This window comes from Tamandua tetradactyla, chromosome 25, assembly GCF_023851605.1.
Source record: "Tamandua tetradactyla isolate mTamTet1 chromosome 25, mTamTet1.pri, whole genome shotgun sequence".
Classification (NCBI taxonomy): domain Eukaryota; kingdom Metazoa; phylum Chordata; class Mammalia; order Pilosa; family Myrmecophagidae; genus Tamandua; species Tamandua tetradactyla.
In genome coordinates, this window is record NC_135351.1 from 34,806,758 (window position 1) to 34,820,209 (window position 13,452).

The following is a 13,452-nucleotide window of genomic DNA, read 5'->3' on the forward strand; positions in this document are numbered from 1 at the left end:
CTCCTTAAGAGGCTTCCAGTGATTAGATTAAGCATCATTCATTGCAGAAGACGCTCCCCTTTGGCTGATTACCAATGGAATCAGCTGTGGACGCTGCTGACATGATCATGATTTAATTCTATGAAATGTCCTCCTCGCAACAGACAGTCCAGCACTTGCCCAACCAGACAAACAGGTACCACCACTTGGCCAAGTTGACACATGAATCTGACCATGGCACCTTCTTTCCATACTGTTCTCTTTGGAAATAAGTCACTGGGCAGCTCACACTTAATGTGGGGAATTATGTTTCACCTCCTTGAGGGGAGAGTAGAAATTCACAGCTCAAAAAGTGAACCTGAATACATGCAAAGTTTACATTCCAGGATGGAATGTAGATTGTGATGAAAGAATCTAATGGTATTCCAAATGTATGGTATAATCTTACTGAATGAAATGGTGGGAAGTTGCTGACTGAAGTAAGACCTATATATAAGCACTGTACTTTGGTTGATAACGTTGTTTACCATATGGGTACAGGGTAACAATTCTGAAACCACTATGCATGAATACTGGAATTTGAACAATTAAGTAAATGGATGGCAGATAGTGAGAGCCAGCTTCCTCACTGTTTGAAGGAAAGGTTACGGACAAGCAAGGAAAAAAGCCGAGAATGACCCATGTGGTACTGGGTCAGATTTGAAAACATTAGTATCTTTAGCTTAATAGAGATACAGATGGGCACATATAGAAATTCATATATATCACCAAGGACCTCTTGGTTACTGATACCATTTTCCAATAAAAGGAGCCAAGGCTTTATTTCACAGTAAGTTACTGTGTTTCTCAGAAATAGGCACCACACGGTGGCTTATTTTGAAAAACTAAACAAATACCATGAGAGCAACTGCTGAAAAACATGCTTAATTTTTTTGGCTAGGAAAATTTTGTCAGCCTGAGGTGATTGCAATGGTAGCAATGCATTGTTCAATCTCATTATTTTTCCTGGCATGTTCCGTGTCGCAGCACATGTGTCCTGCTTCAGCCCTCCCAGGTGGTGTGAATGACAGCCCTCCCCAGAGGACCTTGTAGGAATGAGAAGGGCATTTCACACCAGCTCCTTTCTTCAAAGAAATGGCAGGTCACTGGGAGCACTTCTATCTGCTGAAGTAACAATCTCTTTTTTTTCCCTTCTTTTACGGATGTAGCAAATGTTAGGATAAATATGAGCCTGAAATAAGGGTAATTCATAAGGAACCCAAATGAGCTTAAATTATATATAACAGCTGTGCCTTTAAAAATAACTAATCCCTTTTTAAAAAGCCAGATAGGGCAGATATGGATTGTCACATAAGATCCACAAAGTGTAGGCATACATAAACAGATCACAGCTGGGTGAGAATGCTCCTTTTCCAAATCTTACTGCCTCTTGGAAGTCAACACTGAACCGATGTGCCTGGAAAGGACCAATGACAAAGATTTTTCAGTGGGTTTAATTAAATAAAAGACCAAAAAATGTTCACATATAAGATTAATTAACCCCTGTCCCTAACCAACATTTTACAATGGTTCTGAAATTGGTAACTATGACAAAATGGTGCAATATTGGAATTAATTACTCTGGAGAGTTTGGATGTGCCACTTTTGTAATTTCCTTTATGTAATGGAAATATTTCCTTTTCCAGGGCCGTACAAACACCTGAAGAAAGGACAAGGTCAGGGTGACAGATTGTAGAATTTAGACTCTAAGCTATCTGGAGTGGCACTCATGGTAACCTTGAATATTTGCACCTGCTCTGGTGTAAACCTACGTCCTTGGGTGCCTTACGAGTTTCAGCTTATGCACAAGTTGGAAAGAAGGAGGCAGGGAGAGTTACTCCCTTCCCAATCCACTCCTCCCTTTCTCCATCTCCTTCAAGGCACCCTGCCCACCATGGCATTTTATTTACATCAATAGCAAAGACATGAGTTATCTTCTATGTCTTATCTGTGAATGACCCCTGACCCACAGCTGTGACTAGCGTTTAAATGCCGACATAATCTTCCCTGTTGTTGGGGTCCACTTCCACATTTTATACTGCTGTGGATGATGGGAATTTGGGGATATTCTTCTCTGCTGGCCGTGAGAATATCCACTGGCTTCTGTTTCTCTCTGTAGAAATATATGTGGTGATTGTTAACTCTATTAGAAATTCTGCTGTTGCAAATTCCAGAAATTAAGTTCTGTATTATTATTATTTTTTTTTGGCACAAGCAGGCACCAGGAAGTGAACCCATGTCTCTGGCATGGCAGGGGAGCATTCTGCCACTGAGCCACCGTTTGCACTGCCCAAGTTATATATTTTTTAAAAATTATTCTTTATAAAAATAATTTTCTTTCTATACTAGATACCTTATAATAAGGGTAACCAGATCTCCAAAATGTGGGTGGAGAGGAAGGGAGAGGTGGAGGGAGGACAAAAAGTGCCAGAAAGGCAATATTCACAAACAAAGGATACAGGTGAAAAATAGTACAAACCAGGATTAACCTCCCCTGCCCCCCGCCCCCCCAAAAGCGTTCTTCTCACCTTGCAAGGATCTATGAAAATTAGAAGTTACCTGGATAGGAACTGGAAATTTAGAGAGAGAACTGATCTTACAATACCACTTTCTGGCCTCATGTAGCCACTGTTTTGCATTTGAGGCAAAATGAAAGTACTCATTGTTTCTGTCCATGTTTATAAAAAGAGAATAACTCCTGCTCCCCAAGGTAACTAAAACAATGATATTTTTTTTTAAAAAAAGTAAAAGAGAAATGCTATATCTGATCATCTTACTCTTTATTTCATACCTTCTTATGACTGAAATTCCAGGGTGAAAAATCAGGAGGCTTGTTTTGTACTGTAATCAGCAATCTGGTAAAACCTTTTTTTACTTATTTCCTCTGTATCATTGCTTCCTTATTGGGATAAAAATGATCACCTACTTTCTAATTTCTAACATAAGACTTAGAAATCTCTTTCAATTCTTCTGGAAAAAATCTGTACTGAAGCATAAAATGCACTTGTATTTTAGAATGAACCCATTTGTGGGTGCCAGTAAAGAATTAATAAAGGATAGTAATGAATGCATCCACAAATATTCAGGGCATTAGTCTTGTACATTTATTTCATCATATGCTAGCAGATCACATGTAAGATTTGGCCAAGAGAGGAAAGAACAGTGAAGAAGAGGTGAATGGGGGTAGAGGATCAAATTAGTAAGATAGCAGAGCATACCAGGACCCCTGTCGATTTCTACCCCTCAAAAATACTCAAAAGTTCTGAAATTTCATGAAGGAATGTCTCAGATTTTTCAGATATAAAATTGTTGAGTATTAGTAGAGAAAAATGGAGGAAAACAGAATAAGGTCTATGGAGTCATTCAAATGTATCCATTTGAATTACAAAGCTCAAGGTATTTAGAAAATTACATTAAATTTATCAAGTTAAAAGTATATCTTGTAGTGCATGATACTAAACTAAGTACATGAAATTATGGGGATCTGAAAGATTTTTGAAGGACTCACTGATTTTTCTTTGGATCAATAACAATGCAGTGAATTGTAGGATTAAGGAAGGAAGCCAGAGAACTGAACCTGGCATTTGGGGATCACTTTTCCCCTTGAGATGATTGTCAATTCCAACAATAGACAAGCCCTCAAAGAGATGGAAGTTATTTTGAATCATCTTAATCCATAATTGGGTTAATACCAATTTCAGATAGCTAGTGACTCAAGGCTAGCTACTTGCGATGAGCAAAAGGAAATCATTTTTGGAAAAAGATGATGTCATTAAGAGCTTAAAACAATTTCCATAATTCTTTGTAGATAATGTCCAGCACTCAGTCAAAAATAACCAAGCACAAAAAGAGACAATACCATATAACCACATACCTAAAAGAAATGGATCATAGACACAAACCCATAAAGATCCAGATAATACACCTATCAGACTTTTTTTTAACAGTTTTATTCACACACCTTACAATCCATGCAAAGTGTACAATCAATGGCTCTCAGTGTAATCACAGAGTTGTACATTCATCACCACAATCCAGACATTTATTTCCAAATGCTATATTTATATGCTTAAGGAATTAAAAGAAAGGACTGAAAATATTGACAAAGAACTATAGAAAAGAACTGAATGGAAATTCTAGAACTGAGAAAATACAATACTTAAAATTAGACATCATAGGAAGGGTTTCTAGATTTGATTAACAGAGGAACTTAGAGGCTGGACCCAAAATTTTACTGTGATTACGAGACTCCATATGTTGTAAATAATCTAGAATATATGTGCATAGAGGAATATTTGGCTTTGGTTTCTTTATAGACAAATGGATAAACAATGCATACATTCAAACAAAAAAATACATAGATATTTCAAGACAAATATAGAAGCCCTCTATTGTGACTTGTGTTTCTCATTCAAGGGCCATTCTAAGTCAACAAGTGATTCACATTATTTTTATCCAACCCAACTGTTAGATAATATAACTTTTTTTTTTACCCTCTGAAGCCAAATCTAAGGAGATCTCAAAACTTGGATTTATTTCTTTCCCTTGGGTCAAATGCTCTAGAGAAAATGCTTGATTAAGAGTTAGGAATCTGTCCAGGACCAGACGGCTTCACATGTGAATTCTACCAAACATTCCAGAAAGAATTAGTACCAATCCTGCTCAAACTCTTCAAAAAAATTGAAGTGGAGGGAAAGCTACCTAATTCATTCTATGAAGCCAACATCACCCTCATACCAAAACCAGGCAAAGATATTGCAAAAAAAGAAAACTACAGCCCAATCTCTCTAATGAATATAGATGCAAAAATCCTCAACAAAATTCTAACAAATCGAATCCAGCAACACATTAAAAGAATTATACATCATGACCAAGTAGGATTCATCCCAGGTATGCAAGGATGATTCAACATAAGAAAATCAATTAATGTAATGTACCATATCAACAAATCAAAGCAGAAAAATCACATGATCATCTCAATTGATGTAGAGAAGGCATTTGACAAAATTCAACATCCTTTCGTGTTGAAAACACTTCAGAGGATAGGAATACAAGGGAATTTCCTTAAAATGATAAAGGGAATATATGAAAAACCCACAGCTAATATCGTCCTCAATGGGGAAAAACTGAAAACTTTCCCCCAAGATCAGGAACAAGACAACGATGTCCACTATCACCACTGTTATTCAACATTGTGTTGGAAGTTCTAGCCAGAGAAATTAGACAAGAAAAAGAAATACAAGGCATCAAAATTGGAAAGGAAGAAGTAAAACTATCACTGTTTGCAGATGATATGACACTATATGTCGAAAACCCTGAAAAATCCACAGCAAGACTACTAGAGCTAATAAACGAGTACAGCAAAGTGGCAGGTTACAAGATCAACATTCAAAAATCTGTAGTGTTTCTATACACTAGTAATGAACAATCTGAGGGGGAAATCAAGAAACGAATTCCATTTACAATTGCAACTAAAAGAATAAAATACTTAGGAATAAATTTAACTAAAGAGACAAAAGACCTATACAAAGAAAACTACAAGAAACTGTTAAAAGAAATCACAGAAGACCTAAATAGATGGAAGGGCATACCGTGTTCATGGATTGGAAGACTAGATATAGTTAAGATGTCAATTCTACCTAAATTGATTTACAGATTCAATGCAATACCAATCAAAATCCCAACAACTTACTTTTCAGAAATAGAAAAACCAATAAGCAAATTTATCTGGAAGGGAAAGGTGCCCCAAATTGCTAAAAGTATCTTAAGGAAAAAAAATGAACCTGGAGGTCTCACGCTGCCTGACTTTAAGGCATATTATGAAGCCACAGTGGTCAAAACAGCATGGTACTGGCATAAAGATAGATATATTGACCAATGGAATTGAATAGAGTGCTCAAATATAGACCCTCTCATCTATGGACATTTGATCTTTGATAAGGCAGTCAAGCCAACTCACCTGGGACAGAACAGTCTCTTCAATAAATGGTGCCTAGAGAACTGGATATCCATATGCAAAAGAATGAAAGAGGACCCGTATCTCACACCCTATACACAAGTTAACTCAAAATCGATCAAAGATCTAAACATCAGGTCTAAGACCATAAAACAGTTAGAGGAAAATGTAGGGAAATATCTTATAAATCTTATAATTGGAGGAAGTTTTATAGACCTTGCACCTAAAGCAAGAGCACTGAAGAAAGAAATAAATAAATGGGAATGCCACAAAATTAAACACTTTTGTGCATCAAAGAACTTCATCAAGAAAGTAAAAAGGCAGCCTACACAATGGGAGACAATATTTGGAAACAACATATCAATTAAAGGTCTAGTATCCAGAATTTATAAAGAGATTGTTCAACTCAACAACAAAAAGACAGCCAATCCAATTACAAAATGGGAAAAAGACTTGAACAGACACTTCTTGGAAGAGGAAATACAAATGGCCAAAAGGCACATGAAGAGATGCTCAACGTCCCTGGCCATTAGAGAAATGCAAATCAAAACCACAATGAGATATCACCTCGCACCAACCAGAATGGCCATTATCAACAAAACAGAAAATGACAAGTGCTGGAGAGGATGTGGAGAAAGAGACACACTTATTCACTGTTGGTGGGACTGTCAAATGGTGCAACCACTGTGGAAGGCAGTTTGGCGGTTCCTCAAAAAGCTGAATATAGAATTGCCATATGACCCAGCAATACCATTGCTAGGTATCTACTCAGAAGACATAAGGGTAAAGACACAAACAGACATTTGCACACCAATGTTTATAGCAGCATTATTTACAATTGCAAGGAGATGGAAACAGCCAAAATGTCCATCAACAGACGAGTGGCTAAACAAACTGTGGTATATACATACGATGGAATATTATGCAGCTTTAAGACAGAATAAACTTATGAAGTATGTAACAACATGGATGGACCTTGTGAACATTATGCTGAGTAAGACTAGCCAAAAACTAAAGGACAAATACTGTATGATCTCATTGATATGAACTGACATTAGTGAATAAACTTGGAATATTTTGTTCGTAACAGAGACCATCAGGAGATAGAAATAGGGTAAGATATTGGGTAATTGGAGCTGAAGGGATACAGACTGTGCAACAGGACTGGATACAAAAACTCAGAAATGGGCAGCACAATACTACCTAACTATAATATAATTATGTTAAAACACTGAATGAAGCTACATGTGAGAATGATAGAGGGAGGAGGGTTGGGGACCTATTGAAATCAGAAAGGAAGATAGATGTTAAAGATTGAGATGGTATAATCTAGGAATGCCTAGAGTGTATAACAATAGTGAAATGTACAAATTTTAAAAATGTTTTTGCATGAGGAAGAACAAAGGAATGTCATTATTGCAGGGTACTGAAAATAGATGGTAATTAATATTTTAAAATGTCACCTTCTGCGTGAGAGTAAAGCAAAAAATGTTTATTTGTTACAAAATTTATATTCTGACTATGCATTTCCTAATACAACTTATGTAGATAGTTTGATTGAATGCCATAAGTACTTGGAATCTCAGGTAGGACATGAGATTTTGTTGGTTTGTCCAGAGTAAAAAAAAAAAAAAAAAGAAAGAATTAGGAATCTGGGTTTTAGCCTTCTTTACCACTGTCTCTGACTGGCATTACCTTGTAGGACCTCAGTTTCTCCATTTGTGACATGAAGGGATGGTTGGATGAGCTCAAGGCTCTATCCCTTTCAGCCATAAAAGACAAGATAAAAATCATGGTAATGGTTATCGAGTTTTCTGTGGAAGGGAGAGCACTTAAGAAAAGAAAGAGAGGAAAAGAGAGAGAGAGAGAGAGAGGTAAAGCAAAAAGATTCTGAAAAGTAAAGGCAAAATATAATCCTTACCATGGAGAGAAGGTGCAAATCACTCAAACTAACTGTGGAAAATAAATAGCCAGATACTGAACCAATTTTAATGTTTTCTGGAAGGAGAGAAACACCTTTTCATATTATGAGCTGCTCAGAAGTTAACCCTGTAGATTTCTGTGTAACTTGTCATAATTACCCTTTTCTGCTATATGGTGCTTTGAATTCACAAAGTGCTCCATATGTTCCATCTACTCTGATACTCATCACCCACCCATTAAATTTGGATCTGGAAGAGTCTGAGGCTGACAAAAATGTTCTGCCCTTTGTCCAGGACCTGAGCTCTAGCTGTGATCCATATTTTGAGGATGGGATGCTGTTGGATTCACATTCTCTCACCTATCTCTATCGTAGTCAAAATAGTTAAGGATTTCTTAATTGTCAGGGGTGTATATTAGGGGCAATATTGGAGCCATTTTCTAAGTCAACTGAATTAACCTGTTGTAGGGTAAAAGTTAGATCATGGCTCAAATTAATTCTTAACACAGTCCTGATATTCAAAATGAGCAGAAATTCCTTCTGCATCCCCAGTATCACGTGTGCTTGTATCTGCAACGCCTTGCCCAACACCTTGCACTCAGTAAGTGCTCAATGAATATTTATTGAAATAGACCCATGAATTAAATTGGCATTCCATACGCATCACATTAAACCTCTGGGAGTTACCAGGAAGGCTGAAGACAAACCTTCAAGGAGTTTACAATGTAATGTCCAGATGCTAAATGAAGAGATTTGGAATCATTCATTTTAGGTTCTGCTTACATGTTTTGTAGAAACATGGTCACTTTAAAATGGCCTTCTATTGCTAACCTATAGGCTTAGATTTTGCTAAATGTAGCTTAAAAAAAGATTTCTCCTTGGATTCTCTTCCGCTTTTCAGCTTGTCACACTGAACTACAGGGATTGATAACAAAAGAAAAGCCATCACCCTTATCTCCGGTGTCCTGTTCCCTTGTAGCATGTACTAAATATAGGTGCTGAGAAAAAATCAAACTTTTCCCCAAGAGCGCGGTGCTAACATTTAGCTGAAGAGTGGGGACAATTTTTTTTTTAGCTGGTAAATAGAATTTTTATTAGGGAGAGAGACTAATTTTTATTAGGGTGAGAATGGGAATTTAAGAGAAAGACAACAAGGTCATTTCTGTTAGAAATAAACATATCTGAACGTCCTCCATGTTGAAAGACCACATTTTTGTTCCTTTTCTCTCTTTTACTTACTCGCATTGTTTTGCTAATTATGAGGGAAAATAATACTTCTAATGTAACTTTTCACCATTCGTAATGCAACGTGATTTAAGTGCTTTATGACGTAATAATGTTCTGTTTGTCCTGCTTTGTATGACTTACGTCTGAGCACCGCAAACCTTCTGGCGGAAGGACGTCAATCACTGTTCCACACAATGTCATCTGCCGTGCCCCGCCATGTGGCGTGTCTCTAGAATGGTATACACTGCTTAATAATAGTGATTCTCATTCAACAGAGAACTTTTAATTCTTAAAATGCCCATAAACTGTTTGTGGCCAGTGACATGCAGCCGACCCCGGCGCTGGCACAGGGGACTGTTTCTCTCGTGTTCCCTAGTGGTTCCCCCTGCAGAATGGACTTATACTAGAAAAAAGGGGGGGGGGGGGGAATTACAAGAGCATATAAAAATAAAATCCAGCCGCCAAGACCTATTTGAGTGTCCTGAACACAGGAGGCCCTCACTCTACAGTATTTACTTGAACCGAAAATTGATCCAGAGGGTTTTTTGGGTGATATTTTGATTAAATGAAAGCATCCATCTATGCACATGTCCACTTTTGGATTAATCAGTTTAAAATAAACTTTTATTTTTTGTTTTTCGTCTCTTTGGCTCTTTTATAAGCAGACCTTTTTTTTTTTTTTTTCTCTATTATCTCTCCTCTCTTCTTTTTCATTTTCATTGCTAATACACAAGCAATACATCTTTCCAGTAGCACCAGAGGCTGACTCTCTCAAAAAGCAATTGTACGGGGGTAGGCGGTGGTTCAGCGGTGGAATGCTCCCCCCGCCACACGGTCCGTACATCTCCCCCTCCACCCCCAAAACGAAGTAAAAAGTACTGTTCCTGTTTCTTCTCTTAGGCCCTTTGCGGTCGGCTGCAGCAGTGACACCCGGCGGGCTTCAGTGGGGTGGGAGCTGGCCGCCGCGGTGCGCCCGCGGTTGTGCGCAGCTCTTCCACCTCCGCCATCAGCAGCCTGCGCTTGGAAGCTTCATATTGGCCACGCTGGGAGTATTCACACCATGGAAACTAGCAACCTCCACAAATGGGGGATTTTTTTTTCTTCTTCTTCCCTTCAGAGAGCCAGTGGTGAAATATTTACCACCACCTTGCAGGCCAGCTATGGAGGCGGGGAGAGGTGGAGAATGGGATGGCAACCCATTTAAAGCATCCATAATAAAAACGAAAGTATAGCCTCATGCCCTCCAGGCCTCAATGCTAACAGACCTCACATTCCTGGGACAGATTCCGGCTCCCCTCAGCCAGGGCTTTCCTTACTGGGGAGGGCTCTGGCCTGGGAAGGGAAGGACGGAGGCAAACGGGTCCTTTCCTGCCCCACTTGCACCTGCACCTCTCCCAGGCTCGTTTTCTCCGCCACAGCACACCCTGGAGGTGGCATGTGACTCAGAGCTCTGCTACTGAAGCAGGAGCATGGGCTTCACCCCGCAGGACTTACTGAAACCAAATCTGCATTTCAGCGACACCCCCAGGTGATTTGTGTGCGCATTTGGAGAGACACTGGTTAGTGGTTCCTAAGCGTGGAGGAGTTTTTGGAAGGATTAGAAAAGAAGGTATTTTTGACCTTCACTCCTAACTTATTGGATCCGGATTTCCGGGGGTGGGGTGAATCTCAGAAATTCTGTTTTTTTAAAAAACAAACAACAAACACAGAAGAGTTCGAGGGTCACCCCATGATAGGCTCTGCTAGCCTAGGTGGCTCCTTCCAGTTCTCATCATCTGGCTGTTATGACAAAAGCTGCAGCCTGTGAGATATGGTATCTTGGAACCCCTTGGCTCTGCTCCCAGTTATTAGAATAGCTGAAAAAATAGTTTTTGAAGGGTTTAGGGGCTACAGACTTTTAAGCCACCTTTATTTCATGAAATATGAGAAGATACTGTAAAAGGATTAGATTTTGGAGTAGATAAAGAACCCTCTAAATATGAAGAAAAAAAAAAAGCCAGGAGAGAGAAATTATTTCAAGGAGTTAGAAGAGAAACCAAGGGGAAAGAAATGACACAGCAAATTTATCTGTCCCTTGAAATCCTAGCTGACTTATTATATTCATGGACACGAAGAGGATTTTCGATGTGCTTGTCTGAGATACTGAAGCTTAATGGACTAAATGTGGCCAAAGGCTCGGATAATCTATATTTAGCTATAAATTATAAAATGGATATAGGTAATTACGTACATTCTATTCTCCAAATTGATCAACTTGAAAGTGATAAAGCACTCACTACCTTGTGAAATAATCCTATGATCGGGTGCATTTTATTTTAAAATTAGCCTTCACGGATGTAACTGTAATATGGGCATCTTGTCGCTCATCCAAGATCCACCTAGAATATCAATCAGGCTGCAAATAATAGAAAATGCGACCTATAGTCAACAGAGGGTTTTTTTTTTGTCACATTGAGGAAGAGACACTGAGATGTCAGGGCCAGCATCTCAGGATCCTCTGGCCTCTCCTTCAGGGGCGAAGATGCTGTCACAGCGGCAAATCTCATGACCGTGTTTTTCCAAGCCTGAAGGATGGGTGAAGACAGTTGGAGCTGGCTGTGTCTACCTCTTTCCACAGGGACAGCAAAGCTTTTGCATTTACCTCACAGGGATCTGCTGACTTGTGGGCCAGAACGAAGCCAACCAAAGGGCTTTCTGAAATAGATGAGTTTTAAGTTTCACACTACACAGCCAGGGCTTTTGCTTTCTCTTCTTTTACTTTTGCTCTTTCTCTACCACTCAGACGGCATTCTTTCTATTTTGCCAAACGACATCTCATAGCTCCTGCAATGGTCTGCCTTGTAATTAGATGCATAGTTAGGTCTTCTGAGAATATGTCCGTTTAATAGTTCCCTCCTTTTCTAAGCATTTGTGCGCCCATTTTATGCCACCGCAGCATGTATTTGTGTGTCTACTATTCGATCGTGGGTCCAGGTTTTTTCCCATTGCTTATCAAGAATACCGCTGTGACTGTCACGCCTACTAAGCTGAAAAATGCAAGCTGTGTATTTCTCCTTCTTGGCTGTGCAGAGGAGCATGTGCTGAGCTCTGCCTGCCACACAAACCCAAAATACCATTGGTGCCTTTGTGTGCACAGTGAACTCTTTCTGACACTTTGCAAGCTTATCCTTAATACAAATCACAAGGACCACAAATATAAATCAGGTCCTGTTACATTTGGTTATCCTTAGTGAAGCGCTGGATTTGAGCAGTTTGTCCAGCACCCCTGAGATTTTCCCAAGGATCTTTGTGATTTCAATGAACCTACACCATTCCTTTTCTAAGAAGACATGTCAGGAAATGTGCATGGGCTGCCACTGATGAGCGTGAATCCTGAGAGTCACAGCCTGGGACTCACAGGGGGCTTCTGAAGGGCAGACACTGGGTAAACCCTATGGCAGGTTGTCACATGTGGGTTCAGGTATGAGGGAAAGAATCAACAAACTAATTATGTTTATTTCCTCTCCTCCCACACCTCAACCTTCTGTTTCAAGTTATTTTTTGCACTCATCTCACATTTTCTGTATTTTTCAGACATGTATTTAACAAATTAGAGAGATGATTCTCACAGGCACTTGCATACTTTTCTCCTGCTGGATGTATCTCTGGAATGTACGTGTGAAGTACATTAGTTTGAAAACAATTCCAAAGGGTGAAATGGTGATTTAGGACTTAAAGGAGAGGAAAACAAGGAAGGAGCCGAGAGAGAACTGAACACCCTACAGGAATAAGACTAAGACAGCATACATGGAGAGTGACAAAAGCAAATTACAACAGTTAAGTTGAAAAGTGAAACATATACCTTCCAGGGGGTGCAAGGATACTTCAGTGGTAGAATTCTTGGGTGCCATGAGGGAGACCCGGGTTTGATTTCTGGTCCATGTACTTCCCCCAAAACAAAAACAAACAAGCAAAATGAACGAAAAATAAGCAAACAAAAATTCAACGAATGGTGCTGCAGTAACAGGATACTCACATGGAAAAATAACGAAATGTGACCCTGCCATACAGCATACAGATATAGATACCTTCCCACTTTCTGCATGGCATAATGATTTCAGAGTACACATTCTGTCCTTCAAAAAATATCCATGTCGACAAAATACGTTTGAGAGGGGATATGCTACCAAAAATAACTCTAGGTAATTATTTTTAAATGCCCTGATGCTCAATTCTGCATGTGATTGAATTTTTCGCTTTCAGCTAGGTGGTGTATAGTCAGGTTCAGCTGTTTAAATGGAAAGAAGCAAAATGGACATCTTCTTACCTATTATCATGCCTCATGTATGCC

At 39.1% G+C, this 13,452-nt stretch overlaps 1 long non-coding RNA gene across 1 annotated transcript in view; it reads left to right on the forward strand.

The window, feature by feature from the left end:
• The first annotated feature begins 431 nt into the window (after nt 1–431).
• LOC143669068 (uncharacterized) overlaps nt 432–13,452 on the forward strand; it is a 90,910-nt gene continuing 77,889 nt past the window's right edge. Inside the window, exons 1-3 of the long non-coding RNA XR_013168676.1 lie at nt 432–458; nt 1,665–1,694; nt 2,832–2,876. This is a non-coding gene — a long non-coding RNA (uncharacterized LOC143669068). The remainder of the gene's footprint in view (nt 459–1,664; nt 1,695–2,831; nt 2,877–13,452) is intronic.